The following is a 19642-nucleotide window of genomic DNA, read 5'->3' on the forward strand; positions in this document are numbered from 1 at the left end:
CTATCTGATCTCTTGAGTTGGACACTTTCATGTTTTGTCGTTTCTTTATTAGGTCCTTTGTTTCTTGGGAGAGCCTACCTACTGGTTGCCTTGGTGCCTTACCTCCCACTTAAATTGCTGCCTCTGAGATTAACCTAGTTAGGGTTTCATTCATTACCTCTATGTTATCCTCATCTTCCTGTTCTGAAGCTGCATGTTTGTTTGCGAGCACCAGCCTGAACTGGTCTGCTTTCACCCTTACTGCGTCTAGGTTGGCCTCTTTCCTCTTGACTAATTTCACTCTTTCTTTTCTCTCTTCAAATTGAGAGAAATCCTAGACCTCACTAACCTATGGTCACTGCACTTTACCTTACCTAACACTTCTATATTCTGCACTATGCTTGGATCGGCAGAGAGTACTTCTACATTCTGCACTATGCTTGGATCGGCAGAAAGTATGATCACGGCATATTTCTGCATAAACTAAAGCATTATGGTTTTCGCGGTAGCTGATTGGATCTTATTACTAGCTACCTTCATAAACGAATGCAGCTGGTCAGAATGAACAATGTTAATATGCGCACTGGAGTCCCTCAAGGATGCGTCCTTGGGCCACTTTTATTTTCACTATATATTAACGAATTCCCACTTATATTAAGTACAAGTGAAGTCCTCATATACGCCGATGACACCTGTGTTGTAGTAACAGCTGATAACATTTCTGATCTCTAAACTAAAGCAAACGAAGAGTTGAAAAAAGAAAGTGATTGGTTTTTTATGAACAAACTTACGATTAACATTAAAAAGACTAAATATGTGGTATTTTGAACGCGTAACAATATCTTGCCTGATAAATCATTAGATTTACAAATAAACAACTTTCCATTAGGCGAAGTATCTTGGAATGACTTTAGATAGCAATCTCCACTGGCAAGACCAAATACGTGCAGTTTGCACAAAACTCGCATCCGGATGCTACGCACTCTCACAAGCATTTCATCATCTCGATAATAACACTCTGCGATATAGCCATATCGCATACTGTAATGAATCATGGGATGTGACATACAAAACTTATCTTCAATCTGTAATCAAGCTCCAGAAAAGATCCCTGAGAATAATTACTCATTCATGGTACGATGAACCTAGTCAGCCTTAGTTTAATAGAATGAATGTTTTGCCGTATGATATTATACGCGAATTAAAAATTGCCACGTGTGTTTTCAATATTGTTAAAACAACCTGCCTTTTCAAATTTAAACATTTTACACATCCTCTCGAGCGACCAGAAATCAAACGTACGGAAATTTTAATCTTCCTCCAACTGGGAATATTTACGGACAACGTTTTCTTCAGTTCACAGGAGCAAAAATTTGGAATAAACTACCAGAAGAAATAAAACAAGCAAGCAATTTTTCGTCCGTGCTTAAAAAATAATTCCTTAGCCTGAATAACCCTTTTCAATGTGAACAATCATGATGTCCTTTATTGTGTTGGTAAATCGTTGAAGCCTGCTAAAAATACCGTGCGTAATTGTTATTTAGATTTTTTTAGAGATTAATAATATATGCTATGAACCTTCATAACAATGAAGGAACTTGCCTGCAATCCTCTTGTTAACCAGAGTTTTATATTAGAAATGTTTAATACTGTAACATGGTTTTCATTATTTCGTATTTCCTTTGTACGCTTGTGCTACTTAAAGGTGTACGATAGATACGTGTATGCACGTGACGTATCTCACTTGTTTTTGTACATATAATTGATTTATTTTTATTGGACGCGCAACTAGCCTTTGGCTATGGGTCCACCCAGTTTTGGTATTTCTGTATGCTCCAAGTCGGCAAATAAAGAATTGAATAGTATGTCTCGAGAGCGTGCACGTACCTGACCGTAAGGCCATGAGTGTCGCAACCAAATGACCACCTACTGTCCCATCGGGGCACACGCAGAAAAATCGCGCATCAATTATGACACCCACATCTGGTATCTGTATAGCGTGGTTACGCTGGCCCATGGCTAAGTATTAGCTCAAATGAAACCTTTGTCCCAAGGTAAGCAGACCGTAGCGGGACTCTCTGCGTAATAAAACATTCAGAAATAAAAGATGTCACGGCTTTCCCAGGATGTCGGGGTCGAATAAACGACAAATATTACTGGGAACTCAATAATATAATATGGCTGTGCAACGTATAGGTATGCGATAAACATTTCCTGCTATGCTAACGTTTGATTTGAAATAGTAATCACCGCAAGCTTGAGGCACATTCACGCTGCAGGCGGTGCCGCAACCGCTTTCGTTGCGGTGGCGCTATCGAGTGCACGCGCGCCGCCCACGCACCGAAGATTAGACGTTTTCTGAGGCTCGGAGTTGCTTGGCTGCAAAAATGACGAAGCAGTGGGGAGACACCAATAACACGCTCCTCTCAATCGTCACGATGGTGGCACCAATGACAGCGTGAGGCCTTTCGCTGCTGGCATGAGCTTCGCTAGCACGCACACTTTAAGTTTTTCTGGTGAGCTGCTGTTTGTATGCACTTATCTGAGCGGAACTGACAGTAAACGTCAAGCTAACGTTGTCAGCTGTGCTGTGAAGACAAACTCCGTCCCACCAATCAGTCACGCATTTCTTTATAACATCCGAAGGTGGGCTTCATCCTCTTTCAAGGTCTCTAACAGGAAACTTGAGGTATGTTTGCCGTACGCGAGATGTGTCACTGTGCTCCCGAAATCGCAAGTCTGTACGAGATACGAGAAAAGGAAACGTCACTCTGATAAACGAGAGTGTGCAGGGACGCCCTTGAGGCACGCGCGCGCTACTTCCGAGACGTCACAATTATCAAACATGCTATGCCATACTTAGAGTGTTAGCGGGGCTAAGTTCTGGCCCATAGTATTATTTTCTTAATTTTCTTTAGACTGGGTGATTAATAGCGTCAGTGGGTTCCCGTCGGTCTTATCTCATGCAGTGTTGACGTGTGACGGCTGTACGTCTGGAAGCACTCTTCATCACTTCAGCTTGGGGTGACTTGATATAGTACCGTACATATCGCACGGCGCCACCACTATCGCGGCACCCTACGCCAGCTTTGTGAGATGCCTGGTGATTACAGGTGTATTCGGTAAGTGTCCACCTAATGGACATGTCCATTTCATTAGCTGCGGAAGTTCTGATTGGCTGGACTGGGGCGCTCGTCAGGAGACAGGCGCCCCCAACCAATCAGCACTTCAGCAGCAGACGAAATGAACATGTCCACTAGGTGAACTCTGACAGAATACCCCTCTTGGTAGTTTCCAGGCCGCTATTCCTTCTGCCTAGCCCGTATCCTTTTGTTAGCGGTATCGCGCCGAGATGTAGCAACCACGTATTGTAATAACATTGTCTGAGGAGTTCAGGCACAAGGCTAAGTGTTGTTCTCACTGTCAGTGCGTCGCCCTCCAGGTGACACGGCGCAATCTCAAAAAAAAAAAAAACACTTTGAGTAGCATTCGCCTAGTAACTCAACTCGCATGAGCGTGCTTACTCTTTAACACCTTAAAACACCCGGACTAACCTTTTCAAATATTCTTTCTTTCCACGCACCATAACAGATTGGATCAACCTACCTTTTTTACAGTTGTCGAATGCGATTTTTTTTAGAACGTATCAGTCTTTGACATCACTGGCATTAGTGTACTGTGAATTTATACCTACACTTATTTGTTTTCTTGTGTTTGATTATCCTGTGTCTCGTCAGATTCAGTGACGGCCTCGTAAAATGTGGTGGTGGTGCTGGTGGATTGTAGCAACAGGCGGGTTTAGCCTGGCGATCAAGGCCGGCAATTGATCCGCCTGAGCGTCTCTTACAATATCGCTGAATGGTTTCACCATATGTCCATCTAACCAGTCTCTCTTAAGAATTTCATAAGGAGACTTGAAGTTTCTGTGCGGGCTATAACTGATCCCTCGGGAAATACAAGGTGTTGCAGGCACGCATGCGGAAGGTCCTTTTTTTGTAGATTCTCCAGGAGAGCGTCCCTTTCAACTTGGAATTGCTGACTTGACCACAGAAAGTGTTCAATATCTCCTGTCTCGTCACATGCCGTACAGTTCGGAGAATTGATTCGTCCCGTCTTAAATAACCAGGCCGGTGTACTAGCAGGTCCTGTCCTGATTCGATATAAAAAGTGATGCTTCCTCTCGATGAAATCTCTTGGTTACGCAGGGCATATGTGGTGGAACCCAAAGCGACCCAAAATGATTTCGAATGTCCGATTTTTTCACTTGATTACTCTTTGGAGCCTTGATTCTGGGAGGTTGATAGAGCGCTACGTATGGAAGCGCATCAGCTTTTTGTTATATTAGTATATAACAAGATCATATACCTAGAAACAAGGAGGAGTAATAAATGTAAAAGCGTAAAATGTTTTTTTGTGTTTGTATGTGTATCTGCGTGTCTGACACGCTTTTGACAATTCGGTTGTGTTTCAAGTGCATAAAGAAATTCATATATCATGATGTTGCTACGCTTCATTGCCCTGCACTTGATATTGCGGTTTGCTAATATTTGTGCGGTTCGGGCCTTTTTCCTTTCGCTTTTTCTGATTTTACATTTATTACTCCTCTTTGTTGCTAGGTATATGATCTTGTTATATACTAATATTCGTATGTATTGCTTGGATATATTTATTTATATGTACTTTTGCCCCTCCTGCTTGGGCCCTCTCGCGGGACTGCAGTATCGTGTAAATAAATAAATAAATAAATAAATAAATAAATAAATAAATAAATAAATAAATAAATAAATAAATAAATAAATAAATAAATAAATAAATAAACAAACACGGAATACTCACCTTCGGAGTAACTAATAGGCGTTCTCGCCTTCCCGCAGTCCTCGGACTCACCACTCATCAAGCGCATGTGGGCGGTCATGGAGGCTGCTCAGCCCAGCGTGTTCGCCGAGACCAACGAGAAGGGCGTAGGAACGTGTGCTTCGTGGCGGCTACGCCTACCTGATGGAGTCCACCACCATCGAGTACATGGTGCAGAAGAACTGCCAGCTCACGCAGATAGGCGGACAGCTGGACTCCAAGGGGTACGGCATAGCCACTCCTCCGGGTACGTAATCCTCTTTCGCAAACATTTCCAAAGCACTGGACGCTCGCAGAGAGGTCGTTGCGCGCAATAAAAGTTGCGCTATCACGTACACAAGAATTCTAGAAACTCTGGAACGTTGCAATTTTAAGCGTCCGTCAACGCCCGGCATGCACATGCGCCGCCAAGTACGCCGCGAGGCGTTTAAAAGTGACATTTCAGAAGAGAGGTGAAGCTTAAATTTCATTTGAGACTATTGCAACACTAAATTTGTTATCATTTCAAATGTTGTCATTACAATCTCCTCTCATGAAGGAACCAAGTGTTCAAGATTCTGGGCAATATACCTTTTGAATGGACATGATTAAACAAATGCTACCTTCCCCCCCCCCCCCCCCCCCAGATATCAAACTATGCGCTCGACTTCCCTGAATGGCTGAGCGACTGTGCCTCTCGCCTTATGAGCTCAATGTTCCGAGCGGGGCTGCATACAAAATGCACAAAGTGCAAATATGTTGTTCATGCGCTTTAATAAACAAACCAAATGTGGATTAAAAACATTGGGGGCATTTCAGGAAATTGGGCTGGATTGTATACTCACAACATAGCATCCACAAATGATGTGAAAAAAAAAACACATTACAGCGGAACCCATCGCACGACAACTGTGGATGGTAATGCGTTTAGCATTGAATCATTATAGCGATGCAATGTACTACCACTGTCGAAACAAGTTATGTATTAGGCGTCTTTTCGCGCTTCCCTCTTTCGCGCTTCCCTAAGCTTGCGTCTGGCTTCCAAAATGCATGGCACGCCGGTGCGTGCGAAATCTGAAAAACGCGCCATGCAGCAACCGAGCGCCTCCCTCGCGCTTCTTCAAGACACGCTACTCCATCTATTGTAGCTGCCGAGAAGTCCGCATGCGGCATCCGAGACCGGAAGCATGGAGTGCCGGTGCCTGGGAACGCTGAGAATTGTTCCCTTGCTTTTCGCACACCCAGTAGCACAAACTCAGTGACCCAACTTGACGACAGGTTTATTGAAGGCCGGCACGTACCCAGTCCATTCATGACGCAGCTCGCTAAAGCGTTGGCCTGAAATACGCTTATTGAAAAGTGACACACATCTAGTGCACTTCTGGCGCAGCCTGCTAAAGCGGTTGCAGCGCTACACTCTAAAAAAAAAAAAACGTTTACACCCTTTGGGTCGTATCTTGTCCACAAACAATAATCATCATGTGTCTTGTCCCCATTTCCTTTCTTTAACGCTGCGAGCCCGGTACTTCCTAGTCACGAAAGGCTTGCGCGTTATATCAGCGTGACACAGCATTCTCGGCGGGAAAGTAGCGAGCGCTGAGTTTTCAAGAAAGGAAACGCAAGCAAGGCAGACGACGATTACTGTTTGGGACAGGATACGACCCAAAGGGTGTAAACTTTTTTTTTTGGAGTGTACGCATACAACCATAGACCCTGTGGCCCAGGCATGCGCGAGAACGGTTTAATAAAACATTAGATAGATAGATAGATAGATAGATTGATAGATAGATAGATAGATAGATAGATAGATAGATAGATAGATAGATAGATAGATAGATAGATAGATAGATAGATAGATAGATAGATAGATAGATATAGATAGATAGATAGATAGATAGATAGATAGATAGATAGATAGATAGATAGATAGATAGATAGATAGATAGATAGATAGATAGATAGATAGATAGATACGAGGGTGAATAAGCAAATCTTTGCCCCTATATTTTCTTTCTTTTTTGCCAAATTACGGCTGCAAATGGCAAGTCAACTTATCCAATCCCAACGGTGGACCTTCCTTGGACCGGCCCGGCCATATTTGCCGGTAGGTCCGCGGCAAGGCGCTGCTGTCAGTTGCTGAAGGTGGCGGTGTTGCTTCACACGTCCATGGCGTATACGAACGGCGAAGTGCGATTCGTTTTCTATGGAGCAAGGGATGAATGCCCATCGAAATCCGCAGGGAAATGCAGCCCACGTATGGGGAAAGGTGCCTCGCTTTTATAAGTGTGAGGTGGCGGTATTGTGAGTTCACAAAAGGCCGTGAAGACTTGCATGACAATGAGCGTTCGGGGAGGCCGCGTGCGGACGAATTCTACCACAGGCGCATCTCAAGTTTAATGCGGCGGTAGGACAAATGTCTGAACCGGTGTGGGGACTATGTGGAAAAATAGTGTAAGGTACGTAGAGTAGTACGTACATATATTTGTAATTACCAGTATGTACCTTATTTATGCTAATAAAAATAGGGGCAAATACTTTATTATTTGCCCTCGTAAATAGATAGATCTGCTTTGCAAGGGCAAAAAGTAATTTCCATATGTTAGCCTTTTGAAGGCTCAGTTATACTAAATGCAAACACGAAATCAATCATTTGTTATTTTTAGTGCGAAGTGAAAAGCAGTAGGCGTCACCAATATACATGACTAAATATCGAACAATATTTTTTTAATATTAATCGAACCAAAGATATTTTTATTGAAATAAAAATATCTTTAAGTTGTAGTTCTACAAACGTCTCAGCATTGTTTTTAAGCCCAGAGAATATTTGGTTGCCAATAAAACCCGCGTTAAATGAACCGCGCTCTTTTTCAGCTAATGAAGTCGGCCGTGACGAATGCCGCCGCATATTTATGCCCAGTACACGGCATTATCTATCCGTTATCTATATAGTGCCACTGTCAGTGATTAGGGAACATACATTGGCTGCGTTACACGGGTTAAGGCAAAAGGTACAAGGGCGCAAGGATACCAAGCAGATCGTAAATTAAGAAAATCGAGCAGGTGAACCAGTGCGTCCGCACGCAGATCCCACAATAACGGATCTCCCAAGGCTTATCGGCTTTCTGAAAACTTTGACGTTCCTTTCTGACAGAGGCGAGTGTTGATTCTCAGGACGCGACTGTGCAGCCAGACACGTCAGTAAGCGAAGAAACGAGAAACCTTAATTAGGAAAACATACCTTGGAAGAAAGCTAATACTTGCTTACGCTACAAAAAGCAAAATGAAGCTAGACATACACGCCTACTATCAGCGCTGTGCGGAGGGGACATTGCCAAGCTCCCTTTAATCTCGAGATATATATGACGGTTACATGCGCTCTGAAGTGGCAAGCACCGTAGAGCATTTACAACCGCCATCTATATATCTACGAATATAGCCGTGAGATGCCAACTGACTCAGCAGTAGCAAAACCCAGAGAAAGAGAGGTGGGGGGGGGGGGGGGGTTGAATCAAGGTAGAGAACGCGTCTCTTTTTAAAAATCTCAACATGTATCAAAAAACACGTTTTCATTGACTATACTGCTCGATCCCCTAGCTAGGTTGAATTTGGTCAAATATTATGCCCAGACTTCTATGCCGGGTTTCAGCAAAATTCACCCATGGAGATGAACAACACTAGGACGACAAAAATGGTATATTGGAAAGTCCAAGGTTAAACGCACCCTCAAATGTACGTCTTCTTGCGCCTTGGAAAACAACATCAGAGAGTAAACGACACTGTCACATAGGCCCAACACAGGCTGAGGGCGGACACTGTTTTCAAAGGTAAAGAATGCTTTATCAACGAAACAAACGCGAAGCGAACAGTAGGATCTTTAGGTAAAAGACTGGTTCCTGTTCATTTGAAGTTGCCCCACGTGCGAGATAAGATGTTTTTGAACTCGCCCTTCACATCAGAACGAAAAGCAATAGAACACGAATGCTCACGAAAATAATGACGCTGTTTAACGAACGCACACTAAAACTTCAATACTCTTGTAGCTGCTTCCTTTCAGCTTTGTGATACTTCTACTTTTCTTCTTTATCGCCGAGCCATTCTATAGAGAGTGGGTGTGGTTTACGTTGAAGAGGAGTGAGCATGCATCTGTTTAGAGAGCACAGTCGGCAATTACCTGCACTTCAGCAAAGTGTCCTGAATCATATACCAACAACACAGCGCTAAAGAAAATATCTAGAAAAGAATGTTCCCATGGGGTGCCAGAAAAAAGGCGTGAGTGCCGGGACAATCGAGCTGAGCAAGGTATACAAGAACACACAAGGAAGTTGACTCAATGCACTGCTGATTGAAAAGTGAGCCTTTAATATCATCATCATCAGCCTATTTTATGTCCACTGCAGGATGAAGGCCTCTCCCGGCTATCTCCAATTACCCCCGTCTTGCGCTAGCTGATTCCAACTTGCGCCTGCAAGTTTCCTGACTTCATCAGCCCACCTAGTTTTCTGCCGCCCTCGACTGCACTTCCCTTCTCTTGGTACCGATTCTGTCTCTTGTAATCCTACGCATTGCATGGCCTGCCCAGCTCCACTTTAAACTGTTAATGTCAATTTGAATATCGGCTATCCCCGTTTGCTCTCTGTTCCACACCGCCATCTTCCTGTCTCGTACCGTTAGGCCTAACATTTTTCGTTCCATCATTCTTTGTGCAGTCCTTAAGTTGTTCTCGAGATTCTTTGTTAAACTCCAAGTTTCTGCCCCATATGTTAGCACCGATAGAATGCAACGATTGTACACTTTTCTTTTGAGCCACAATGGTAAGCTCCCAGTCATGATTTGGCAATGCCTGCCGTATGCACTCCAACCCGCTTTTATTCCTCTGTAAATTTCTTTCTCACGATCAGGGTCCTCTGTGAGTAATTGACCTAGATAAACGTACTCCTTTACAGACTCTAGAGACTGACTGGCGATCCTGAATTCGTATTCCCTTTCCAGGCTATCGAACATTATTTTTGTCTTCTGCATATTAATCTTCAAGCATACTCTTACACTTTCCCGATCAAGGTCCTCAATCATTTGTTGTAATTCGTCCCCATTGTACGGAACAGGGTCATGTGATCTGCAAACCGAAGGTTGTTGAGATATTCGCCGTTCATCCTCACTCCTAAGCCTTCCCAGTCTAAGAGCTTGAATCGTTCTTTTAAGCATTCAGCGAAAAGCATTGGATAGATTGTGTCTCCTTGCCTGACCCCGGTCTTAATAGGTAACTTTCTACTTTTCTTGTGGTAACCTGGATGTGATCCATTGTAGAATATCCCTTCCTGAAGCGAGCCTGCTCTCTTGGTTGATTGAAGTCAAGTGTTAACCTGATTCTATTGAAAATTCTCTTGGTGAATATTTTATAGAGTACTGAAAGCACGCTAATGTGCCTATAATATTTCAATTCTCTAATCTTCTTTCTTATAGATTATCATGAGAAGCCAACAAACAATGACACTAAGCGCAACATAGGGGAAATTACTTGTACTTACTAATTGAATTAAAGAAATGATAAATGATGGAAGTAAAACACATGAAAAAACAACTCTCCGTAGGTGGGAAACGAACCCACGTCTTCGCATTACGCGTGCGAGGCTCTCACCATTGAGCTACCGCTGAGCCGTTTTCCCATCCACTTACTGGGTTATTTTTGTTTTTACAACTGCAATTAACCCTGGTAGTGTTAGCCAGCGCCACAACTCACAAACCTAGGAGCAGCCCTAGGTTTGTGGGTGGTGGCGCAAGAAAGTATCCCGTTAGAAACACGCCATATCAACAAACACGTTTTCTTCTGGTATGCTGCTCCCCTCGTTAGATTGCATTTCGTGAAAACTTTGTCTAGACTGCTATGAAGGCTTTGAACAAAATTATCTGATGAAGATAAACAATATAAGCAAAGAAATATGGCATAATGAAAACTTCAAGGTGAAACGCACCTCGGAATTTATGTCAGTGTGCCACGCAGAATACCATCAGAAAGTAAACGACACTGACAAATGGTCCATCGTATGCGCAGTGCGGAATCTCCGCTGAGGAAAAGAATGTTTCGCCAACGAAACTCACGCGAAGGCACAGTAGGGGCTTTCAGTTAGAAAGACTGATGTCCCTTCATTTGAAGTTCCCGCCCGTGCGAGAAGTTTTTCGACTCGTCCGTCACGGGAAAACTAAAAGCAATAGAACGAGAATGCTCAAAAAATAATGATGCTACTTAAATAAAAAAAAAGGCTTCAGCGCTCTTGCTCTCCGGTTTTGTGATTCTTCTAATTTGTTTCTCAATCTCGGAAAGCTAGTCTGACGTGTGTGTTTGATTCACACTGAAGAAGTGTGCACGTGTCACCATGGTTAGAGAGCACCGTATGTTAAAAAGAATTCCTTTCATCTCGGTGTGATCTATATACTGAAACGCGAAAGCAGATCTGGAAATAAAAGAACGTTTGTGTGCGCAAAATAAAGAATGATGTGTTAAGACAATGTACTCTGTTGAGCCAGTTCGTGTGAACTCTACTGATGAAGATTAATGACCACTGTATTCCAAGTGCGGATATGGTTTCAGCACAAAAGATTGACGCCCACTTCCAAATGCGGTATTCCTGATTCCTAGCGTGGACATACACAACGAACAAGCAGCGTTCCAATGAGGAGATTAAACAATGTATTTTCCTTGTGGCGCACACGCGGCCGTTATCTGGCTCACACAATCCTTTCTTTTATTGGTGATATCACACGTTTTCGCAACTTCGTGCGCTAGCCCCTTACTAAACTGATAAACTTTTTTTCCCTTTTTATTTCTTCGGGAGTGCATCCCACTGCTACGAAATGTCGGTCGTTAATCTTCATCAGTGAAGTACGCCACTAATCGGTGACCAACCACTTCACCGGACAAATAACGTCACGTGCGCTATGCTCCTGAAGACGCAAATAATTTAAAATTCAGCTTGTTATCATGGAAAATTTTCAGCTTCTTTATAAGTTAAACTTCTTCAGTTCTGGTGTGTGAAAACACTCTAGAGATATGCAGACCGTTTCTAAAAGTAGGAGAGTAATCTGATATCCCGGTCATAAGGGCGAATTTAGTGGCACTTTGGGCCGCTAAACTGTTTGAGCGTGCTTGACCGTGTTCTGCTATGCACAACCAAACTCACCCATAAGTCAGTGCTCTTGCGCTATACTTCGCCGTTAGTGTCATTAGCAGGCTGCTGCCCGGAAATGATTTGTTATAATCGCTCTAGAGCGCACTTGCCGACGAGTGCGATCGTCCAACTCGTATCACTGCGTGGAAGTGTGTAACCTCGATGGCAGTGCTTCAAGTATAAATAAAATACCACTCATTCGACAGTCGCCGCTAATTCCAGAATCATTTGTTTTCCTGTTTGTAATATAAAATCTTCTATGCGTCCCAGCTTACGAAAACAGCCATTCTTACTTTGTGCCCTTTGGTAGGGGGCGACGCTACGCCACTGTCAAGACTGTCAAATGGGCACGGCGTCGCCTGAGTGTTGGATGACGATTCGTTGTGTTATTGTTATTTGGCAGATATTGACTAAAATAAGAAATATCTAATAATCCCTCTCATATACCCTCAACGCTACCATCAATTACAAATGACGACACTTTCCTTTCTCGTCTAGCACCACGCCGCCAAAGTGGTCGCACGACATTCGCTACGACACCTTCCCCCCCCCCCCCCCCCCCCCGAAACGCCTCCCTTTCTCGGTGTGCTTTGATTAGTTTTGCCCCATAGCGCAGTCAGCAGAGAGAGCTCTTCGCTGTAGCTACAGTTGAGTGTTTTACGTGGACACGCAACACGCGTAGTACGCAGCTTAAGAAACGGTACAGTTGAGCTGATTCAAGTGTGAAAGAGTGCCGTATACAGTCGTTAACACACCGCTAGAAATAAGCGAGACTACAAACACATGTTAAACTCCTTTTGACTCCACATTGACTCCTTTTGGTCACTGCACCTTAAAAATTTAGCAGACGCCAACGCGAACAAAAAAAAATTGTCTCTTGTAGCCAGCGCACGCCTTGCATCCCATGCCACACTCCTTCAGTTTTGCCGTCGTCGGTGTCCTTGAATGGCAAACCGACCACCTTTATATACCCAGAAAAAAATATACAAAAGAGAAAGCAACCGTGGCTTTGTTCTATGCAGACGGTAATATGCTACCTTTGGGTAGCACATGCTGTGGCAGGTTCTCTTAAGGAGGCAGAAAGCTAGGAATTAAGTTGCCGTTTCTCACACAAGAAGCCATGTTCGCCGGCGGTATTGTTGGGAATTCTCCGAGCTCGAGACACATTGATAGCGATGAAGTTCAATACAGAGGGCAGTATACGCGTATTTTGATTTTCAACGGCATAGAGACATCGGTCTAATCAAATTTGTACAGCTGGAAACAAGGTAGTCCGTTGACTAACAGCTGCAGATCCTTCATTTGAACATAATGGTTCAACTGGAATGACTTTGGGTGGAAGCCGAAAACGTTCCTTATCAGCTTCGTATGAAGGTTTCGGGAAAATATTAGGTTTAAAAACCTAACTGCGCCACCACTGCTGTACCGAGTAGACCCCACTCTGTGGCTTTCTGTAAACATGAAACTTCACCATGCACTGCATACTCTTCTGAAATTTTAACGACATGCCCACAGCCTACAACACATCGCCTATTGCAGCGTGTGAGAAATAGACTCTATACTGCCCACATGGTTACACCATGAGCATTTGTGTGTAGCAATAGCTAAGAAAATGGTCAAAATATGGTCAATAGCGAGCCCATTTATGCGAGAAGTTTGGTCGCTTCGACAAGCGGACTTTTTATGTCACTGAATTGCTTGGTCTATGGCCATGCCCCTCTAAATAGTTAGAGAGTGTTCTCTCTCTCTTTCTTTATGTGTGTGTAGCCAGCAATTTGGATCAGTCTGTCTGTCTGTCTGTCTGTCTATCTATCTATCCTCTTACACTGACCCAGTGCCAAGTTATCTACCAGCTTGGGCCACTAGGGCCGTGATTTTTTTAGCGGTGCGTTCCGCTCGATCATGTGCCACTCTTATCATCCACCGTTCACGGCCGGCTGATCGATTTGATAGTGCGGGCGGGACGTCGCTCGGACCACTGATAAAGCGGCGAGAAAACTGCGAAAAGGAATATCATCGGAGAAGGAATCGAAAAAAAATCGGGGCCTAGGTATGCGTGCTCGGGGGAGTGATGCCGTCCTGATCGGGTGATCGTCGTCATTCTAGCTTCGTGATCGGACTATCGTAAAGCCATCGTCATCACGCCTCCTAAGGTGACGTAGTGCCCCAATTGGCGTAATAGTTTTCGGCGCTAGGTATGCGCTCGTGGTTGTGATACAGTCGTAATCGTTGCATTTTTTTTTCAATTTGTCATTCGACTTACGTCATGCCTTTGACGCCATACAGTCGCTAAGATGCACCCGTTGTCATACCGTCATCGTCATGTTGGTTCCATTGTCATCACCCAGCTTCATCACCCGATTTTCGTCGTGCCGTCGTCGTCATATAGGCTTAGTGATGCACTCTTCGTTGCGCCATTGTCGACCCAGTGGCTCAAGCCGTCCTCGTAGCGCTTCGCGGTTTCATCGAAGTCCCTCTTGGTTCTTCCTCAATCCATCGTAGTTGATGCGTTGGCGTCACAAAATCGTCATCATGCCGCCATGCTCAAGGCTGACATTCGCAAGCAAGTGCCATAGCAGCATACTGGGAATGACCACTACAGATCTTAAATAAACTTGTCTTCTGAAATACGGTGTGCCGCCCATTGCTCGAATGTTAATCGCATTATCATCTACAGTCATTGTGAGCTTAGTTCTACTGTAAGTTTTTTTTGTTTTTTGCTTCTTGCTTTAAGACAAGGCCCGTCTGGGAAATCAGCGTGATTATATTTGAAGCTGCGAGAGAAGCGAGGGATGGAGGAGGAAGGCGCCTGGAGTTGGAGAAGAGAATCACCGCGTTCGAGCCCTTTCTGTTTGTGCTTCGACGCCGTGGTGCTCGCTGTGCATGTTCGCGGAATCTCTTCTTTGCGCTTTCCCTGAGGCACACCAGGCGTTGCACCATCGAGATCAATGCATTGTGCATAACTTACATACATACATCAATGTAGCGTCTGCGACCGTGTTCGCGCCCTTTCCGTACGGGCTTCGATGCCGCAGTGATCGCTGTGCGATATGCATGTTCGCGGTGTCTCTTCTTTGCATGTGTAGCACTATGCCCTATCCCTGTGGCACACTGTCGAGATCAACGTATCGTCGGTGACTACGTTCGCGCGCTTTTCATTTGGGCTTCAACGCTGCGGTGCTCGCTGTGCATGTTCACGGAGTCCATATGCTTGCGCGTAATCCGCGACAGGCCGCGTGCCTGTCGTATTTTACCTCTGCCTTCGGATAGGCGGGTTTGATGTGGCTTACGTTCTCATTTGTCTGCAGTTATTAAACAAGAAAACCACGCTATGCTTACCAAAAGTGTTCCAGAAGACCCTTAAGAAACTGTCGCAAAAGTTCAACAGCGATGACTGGTGCCCCAGCTATCAGGCTATGGCGAGATTTAGATCAAACTCGGAATTGCTTTCCTTTTGCCATCTGCACTATATGGAGCTTTGATAAGTGTTTGGAGTTTGACATGTGCGATTCAAACGCTCCCACTTGCGGGTGCATTTACAGACGCCAAGATCCGCAGCATTCTGTCGGCAGCCATCGTGGAGTTCCACGAAGGGGACCTGCTGTTCAAGCTCAAGCAGAAGTGGTGGAAGACGCGCAACCCGCCCGACCCGACCGCGCTGTCCAAGTGCCACCTCTACACTAATGCTTCCTCCACCTCGGCGAGCAGCAGCGAGATGGGCCTTTCCTCTGTGGGTGGCGTCTTCATCGTGCTGTTCGTCGGCTGTATCGCGGGAGCACTCCTCTGCGTGGGAGAGTTCATATGGGAGCTTCAGAAGACACCCTATGGCGAGCGAGTAGGTTCCAACGTGTCTCTCTCTTTGCTCTCATATACTGGTCCTTCTTTTACGCGATCCATACAAGCCCAGAAGTTCACGTACATAGGGAGAGAAAATGAGGGTTCACAAAGCAAGTGGTGCTGCAAAACAGAAAAAAAATTGCTAGCTCTCCCGTAATCGAGAGTGAATGTAAGCATGAAATGGCTACCATATGTCGTGTTTTGCTGCCTGTAGTGCCGTCGCCTTCAACCGCTTTTCTTCTTCGAACAGTGCAACGCGCTCAGCGTCTGTCGCTACTTTTCCTTGTCGGTTTGAAGTGTTCGGCTGCAAATGTGCGGCCAACTCAAAGAACGCTTGCGTTGAAAAGAGCACAGGCAACCGTGTCTCAGTGCCAAAAGATGACAACGAAGTGATTGGTGCCCTGTATCTGCCTTTTGAACGTCGCTATTGGAAATGGAAAATAAAACCTCAGCGCACTATAAGTTACATTTTGAGTGATATTGTGAACAAACATTAGGAAGAAATCGGAAGTTAAATTTTTTGTAACTTCTTTGGGCAGTAACTAGCGTATGTAATGCGGTCCTGTACAAAGGGTGGGAGGCCAGAGACCGCATTTTCTGAAGTTCTGACTGGTTGCAAGGATGATCTCGTTTTGTTCTGGCAATTAGGCCCGGATGTTCTCGTTTGAGTCTGTTTGAGTGCCCGGATAACGGCTTTGGCTTTTGGCTCAAGGTTACTTGAAGGTGGCCGACAGCGGGAGCTAAAAACATTTCTTGCTTAAAAAGTTCGTCACATGTAAGCAGGCATGTTACCAGAATACTAGGGAGCCTACATGCAATGCCGTTTCATGTAGGCTCCCTAAAGAATACCAATTGTCACCCCTTTTGAAGGTCCCATTGCCTTCGTTGAATTTGTCATAATCATTCCTTTTTTTATGCACGTAATTTTTTTTAATTGACATCCGTTATAACGGTATTGCGCAAGTATACATTCGTACTAATCTGGCCTGTAAAACCGCTGCCATCCATGTACGTGGGCCCTCATGCCCGTTCAAGTGGGGCTGCTGAGCTCGAGGTCGCGGGATCGAATCCCGGTCACGGCGGCCGCATTTCGATGGGGGCGAAATGCGAAAACACCCGTGTACTTGGATTTAGGCGCACGTTAAAGAACCCCAGGCGGTCCAAATTTTCGGAGTCCCCCCCTACGGCGTGCCACATAACCAGAACTGGTTTTGGCACTTAAAACCCCAGAATTTAAATAATTTAATTTTTAATGCCCTTTCAAGCGGTTTGAAAGCACTTCAGGGTCTACACACACTGTGTAGCAAAACAAACAGATGACTGATTGATTGATTGATTAATAGGTGGTCAAAACATTGACTCCGCTCTTAAAAATCACATTTTCGATCGCTACTAATCATTTTTCAAGTTATATTTTTTGTAGTATGTTTAACTGTCTAATAATTATGACACAGGCTTCATACCTGTTTTGAGACTTACTATATAGCCAATTTCATGATATTCGTATAGTGATTTATTCGTTCTTTGGCTTTTGGGGTCATCAAGTAATTGTCTATGTGATTTATGAAGGCCGGTTTCATTTCGTGACATGTGGTCTATGGAGACTTGATTCGGAGAAACAGAATACGGTCCCATTTGCTATCGCACATAAGCAGTTCGTGCTTCGCAGAATGATTGGTTTTGTTACAATCTGCCAAGTTTTGCCCTTTTAGGCCAACTGTACCGCCTACTCGTCTTGTCCGGTCTGATTATAATGTTTAAAATAGAATTGGTCACAAGAGTTTCAGCAAGTGCCATCTAAACTACTACGAAAACAAGCAAAAAAAATACATGCGTCTGAAATTTTGTTCCTATGGTGTCCGTAACATTTGTGAAGACAGTCTCCGCACATTGGCTTCTGGCGCTTAAATCTGAGTTGCCAAATTTCAAGCTATATTGCGAGGACAGTTCCCCACAAAAGTTATCTCATGTTCAGGTGGAAGAAATTTGCAGAATAATGTTTTTGCGTTTTACCCTAAATCATCAATTCATGCTGGGCCTTTTTTTAAAGTGCTGTAAGTTCCCTTTCACCTCAAAAAAAGCTTCAAGCAACAATTTATATCAAGGCGCCTTTATAAAGAAACAATTGTTCTCTTGGGTATCTAGTGTGGGTAAAGTAGTAGCAATCACTCTGCATTTGTTTCGCGAAGTGATGTTTCTTGTAGTGGTGTGTAGCTGTCAAACATATTTTCTGACTGTTCCAGGAATCCGTCCTTGTGGAGATGTTCCACGCGTGCAAATTGGTCGTAACTTGCCGTGGACGCAAGTTCAGCCCGACGTCACGCTCCTTGGAAGGCTCGCTTGATGGAGAGGCGACGCTTCGCTCTGTTGGTCAGTCGTCGACCAGAAGCGGCGGCACGCCTGTGGGCTAGGTTTTAAACCTTCCCGCCATTTTTCTGACCTTTAGCCAGTCGTTCTAAACTATGCCGGAAGGTAGCTTAACGGGATACTTCTATTTCGTCTACTTATTTCTCACAGCAAATTATACGTTCTAAGAACGACGGGGAAACTATGTGATTAATTTAGAGAAACTCCTTCGGAGGAATTTTATTACATATAGCTTATGGTGCTGCCAACATGCAGGAACTGGCTATTATTGAAGAAGCATGCATATCGAGGTAAACTAAAAATAAAGAATAACACACTTTCATGTGGTTATGTTAACTTGTGACGAATTAAGTGACTACGAGAAGCAACAAGTTGTAGCTTCGAAGTTAATTCATAGTTGTGGGCGCTGTTTCGATCCACGTTTCTGTACATAAGAAAACAGTGTCTGTTGTTGTTTCAATAAAGCAAATTTTGTTTTGCACCTATTATTTTCCCGCATTCATTGCGATACCTGATTTGCTTTCGTCTCGTAAAAAATAATGTCTTGCTCTTTTGACAACAGTTCACCATCAGGAAGACTCCGTAGATTGAGAGAGACAACAACACGACCGCCATCACAATTAGAAAAAAGCGTGGGATTTATATGGGAACACGTGCTCAACTTACTAGCTAACGTTTGTGTAATACTCCATGACTCCAGCCAGCCTTTATTATTATTACCGCCAGGTTATCCCGCCTTTTCTTTGATATCTTTAAAACCAAAGGTTTTCGACACAGTAATTACAGCCTTAATTATTTCTGGATGGAAAATATACGTGCTAACCAAACATGCTGAATAAGATTAAGGTATTTTAACACGCTGCAGAAAAATAGTTGTTATCGACAAATTATTTTCTATAGCACAGCATTCCAGGAATGAGATACCGTTACATTAGTTTTTACAGTAGTGCTCGGCGTTTTGAATTATCATAAAGCTTTTCTCTTCTGGTTTAATTTTTTGGTGTTGAATACATTTCCATACCTGGCTTGATCTCCATTCCGCCTACTCTGACTTTAGAATTCATACCCTTTAGTCAGCCTCTATCCACCCGTCCGTAACAAACGGGTAACCATGTAACCAGTAACCAAGTTAAACGATCAAAATACTCTTACTGTTTAGTTTTATGGCACATTTGCATATTTTCTAGACTGAGAGTATTTATTTTCTTAATAGCTGCCCACCAATCGGTACTGTGAGTAAACGTTCTTCAAAAGTTGACAACATGTTTCTTCGTATACTTCGAATGCCTCCTTATGAGAATGAGAACGCAACTTATTTGCCGAGTGAAAGCGATAGTCGAGATCTCCAGCCCAGTTTGCAAGCACATATTCAGAAAATTTCTACGGACGACCTGAGCCTTCTAGTGGGTACCGCGTTCAAAAAATGAAATAAATGACACTTTACCTCCAAAGAATTATTGTGT

At 43.9% G+C, this 19642-nt stretch overlaps 1 pseudogene; it reads left to right on the forward strand.

Annotated features, from left to right (window-relative positions):
- Positions 1-18660, forward strand: part of LOC119461537 (glutamate receptor ionotropic, kainate 2-like) — a 306355-nt pseudogene extending 287695 nt beyond the window's left edge.
- The last annotated feature ends 982 nt before the right edge of the window (positions 18661-19642 follow it).

Source organism: Dermacentor silvarum, chromosome 8 (assembly GCF_013339745.2).
Source record: "Dermacentor silvarum isolate Dsil-2018 chromosome 8, BIME_Dsil_1.4, whole genome shotgun sequence".
NCBI classification, from domain to species: Eukaryota; Metazoa; Arthropoda; class Arachnida; order Ixodida; family Ixodidae; genus Dermacentor; species Dermacentor silvarum.